The sequence below is a fragment of the Monodelphis domestica genome, chromosome 2, assembly GCF_027887165.1.
Source record: "Monodelphis domestica isolate mMonDom1 chromosome 2, mMonDom1.pri, whole genome shotgun sequence".
Taxonomy (NCBI): Eukaryota; Metazoa; Chordata; class Mammalia; order Didelphimorphia; family Didelphidae; genus Monodelphis; species Monodelphis domestica.
The window spans coordinates 119,072,985-119,076,749 of record NC_077228.1 but is presented as its reverse complement, the minus strand read 5'-3'; positions in this window follow the sequence as shown (position 1 = coordinate 119,076,749).

Below are 3,765 nucleotides of genomic sequence, written 5' to 3'. Positions count from 1 at the left end.
TGTCATGTTCCTATCCCCATCTCACTAGACTAGAGATTTAGGATTTTTCTTTGGATAAGATCTGGGACTTTCTATCCTGGCTGAGCTGAGTTACCTTGCTCCCAATGGGAGAGCTTCTTCACTCACTATTGTCCATATATATTTTTTCCTATGAACACCTTCTCTGATTTCTGATTTTCTATGATGTGGGTAAGTGGGTTTCTTTGCTATTCATTATGTGCATTCATTGTGGACCTGGTATTTGGTGGAAGAGGGGTCAAGCCTTGGATATAAAATTTGGGATTCTGCTTCTCCCAATGAGAAAAGAGTGATCAGAATGAACCTGAAACTAACATTCCTTAGCAATTTTTGAGAGTAGATAGATATAATTCTAACCCAATAGCAACCACCTCAGATGAGAACAGAGAGGCAACCTCTTGCCCCAACTTCTTTGCTCCTACCTGACAAACTGTGCCCACTGCTAGCACAGGGATCCCCTGGGATCTCGTTCTGAGTAGGTGCTCAGGCTCCTCACTGTCCAGCCTCATTGAATGTGCTGATGATCCCATAGCTTTTTTCCTCCCCTTTAACTCCCTGTAGACCTAGCACAGTGCAACCTAGTGAATACTTCTTAAATTTATTTTGGTCCCATTGAATTAGCCAAGCTCATCATAAGCCAGATTTTCTTCTTTTTCTTCATCATTACACCCACATAATAAGGACCTATTATGTGCAATGCACTGTGGGAAGCTGTGGCAAGACCCAGAGGGATGAATCTCAGTGCCTCACTATCTTTCTCTCTTCTTCCAAGCCTTACTGTTAAATTTGAAGGGAAACAATTCACCTTGTCAAAGGAGACTAGTTGACAATGGTAGATAAGTATTCAGTTTTTAAATTATAAAAGTGGGGACCATTTTTAGAATATGGAGATTCTTGGGATTTTAAAACTAAATCCAGGCTCCTTATGCATCAGTAATGATGTGGGAACATTTTCTTTTCTTCCTGCTTTTTTCACCCCTTTGTGTGTGCATGTAGTTTTCTATTTCTGTCTTTCTAGGTCTGTTCTTTGTCTGACTTTACTTTTTATTTTTACTTTGTTACTCAGTTCATTTCATTTAAAGGAAAGAGATAGGCCTGGGAGGTGTCCATCAATGGAGTGGAAGCTTGAAGTTATTCCAGTCTCAGGTCTGTGCCCCAGCATGAACCCTCCCTCTGCCAGCTAGGAGATGGAGCCTGTTTAATAAGTCCCAAATATTCCCTTTCCCTGCCAAGAAGTGAGATATCTGCACAACAGGGCACTCAGTTCAGCAGGATTAACTGGCCAATCCCATAGCTTCACTTAAGATCCTTTCTTGTCTATGCCCGTCACCATACAAAAACTACCTGGGCCCCAGCTTTGCCTCTAGGTACTGCCAAACTAAGACTGTATAGACATACATAGACTATTTAGGAAAAACACTTTTTGAATCTAAACAACTGGTTACTAATACAGAGTTCCAACTGGTTGGTTGAATTCAAATCTTTTCTAAACTAATTTATGGGGATGAGATGCAGGAACGGGAATAGTTTAAGAGATCTTCATAAAAACAGTAAATAAGTATAGGATAAAGATAGATTTTTAAAAAGTTAAGAAGAAGTTAAATATTTACATTCAGTTTAGTTGCACAACCTAAAGTCAGGTGATTTTTTTTTGTTTGTTTGTTTCTTTGCTTTTGAACCTGGGACTCCCTAATCAGTTCAGCAGCCATTCATGGGCCTATTGTATGAGTGATCCACATGGGAGATATGTCCTAGAAATAATTTCATTTCAAATTTAGACTAGTTCAACCTCCTTGGGCAGCCTAATGGCTAATGCAGACACCACACTGGCTTAGCTTTATTGCAGAAGAACTCCAAAACACAAGAGATCCATTAGCCTCAAAGTTCTCAGTAGCAGGTATTGCATCCCCTGTCATGGCGCTTGGAACCAACTTACATCCTCTGAGATCAGCCTCCCCTTAATACCCCATTGTCCCAGTTCCTCCCTCTGGTTCTTATAGATTCCTTGGTTGGGAGCCACACTTTGGTTATAAAGTCCTCATGCTGGGCTCTAGACTACAAGAGGAGCAAAAATAAACAAAGGAAAATAGACAGTGTCAGAAATGGTTTTGGTCCAGGCAAAAATGTCAATAAGAACTTGAAAGAAAGATAAACCACAACAAGAAAATGGAGGATAGAGAAAGAAAAAGCTGAGTTTGGTCTCCAAGCTTTTATTCACCTTCCTTCTTCACAGATAGGAAGTAGTTGATTTTACTTTGTAGTGTGTCTCACTAATGACTACAGTAGAGTTTTCTAGATCTTCCTAGGTGTACTCACTTGGGGGGGTGGGGTGGAAGAAGACAGGAGAGAGACCATAGTATTTAAAGGTGGACTAGGACGTTAGCCAGAATTTAAAGAAGATCCCATAGAGATAATCGGATCTAACACTCTCATTTTACTAAGGAGGAAATTGAGATTCCAGGTATCTAGGAACCAGCCTAAGGTCACAAATTTAGCAAATAATAGCAGAGATACAATTTGAATCAAAGTCTTCCAATTTCAAATCTTTGCCCATTCCTTTTTTTTTCTTAACCTTTCCTTTTGTCTTAGAGTTGAAACTAAGCATTGGTTCCAAGGCCAAAGAATGATAAGGGACAGACAACTGGCATTTAAAAACTGGTAAAATTGACGAATGACAATTGACAGACTTAACCTGGGTCATACAATTAGAAAGTATCTAAGGTCAAATTTGAACCCAGGATCTCCTATCTTCAGGCATGGCTCTCTATACTCTGAGCCATCTAGTTGCCCTGAATCACTCATTCTTTTTACTACTCTAAATTTCCCCTATGGCTTGAGAATCAGAAGAACTGGTTTCCTACCATAGTACTTCTACTTATTACCCATCTAACTCCAGGACCTCACTCAGATTTTTCCTCTGTCAAATGAGGAGATTGGACTAAAGTAAATTATCCTGAATGTTCATTCTTTTTTTTAACTGAACTTTTTAATATAAGGAAAAGTACTTAGTGTAAATTTACAATTTTCTTTTAAAAATATTTTATTTTGCCCTTACTTACACAGAAAAATAATTTTTAACATTTACTTGTTTGGGTTTCTTTTTTAATTTTTAGTTCCAAACTGAATGTCCCTTCTAACATTAAAATTCTAGGTGGCCATCATTATCCCAGGACTTTATCATTGTCTCTGTGTAAAAAGGATCTTCCTTGGTCTCAGAACCACTTCCTATGGCTGTTTATTATTATTGCTTTAAAATAGCAGGATTTTATTTCACCTATTACAGTAAAGCTATAAATTTCATGTAGGTGGGGTGAGACATTAAAGAATCCCTTCCCTAAAAAAGAAGCCTGGCTTCCTCTTTTTAGACAGGACTTTCCCTATTGTGGAATGACTTTCCTCCCTAGTTGTCAGGTAAAGATTCTGCCTCAGGGGCAAATGGTCAAGGTCCTCAGCCATTTTTGTTTTCTGTTCCTGTTCTACAGGAATTAAAGAAGACCTTGCCACACCACACTCACCCTTCCTATACCATTATCTTCAAAAAGATCTTTCTCCCAACAGGGGTACATAATCCCACTGTCACATGGGGAAATAGGAAATGAAGGAAAGAGTGTGAATGAGGCTTTTATGAGTTTAGTTTTGTCTCATGCTAGGGGATAAACTACCCAAGAATAATATCCTATTTATAGGATAAATCCCATTTTCCTCTGGAGGAAAAGGAGCCTCCCTTCTTCCCATCCTGTCCCTTGT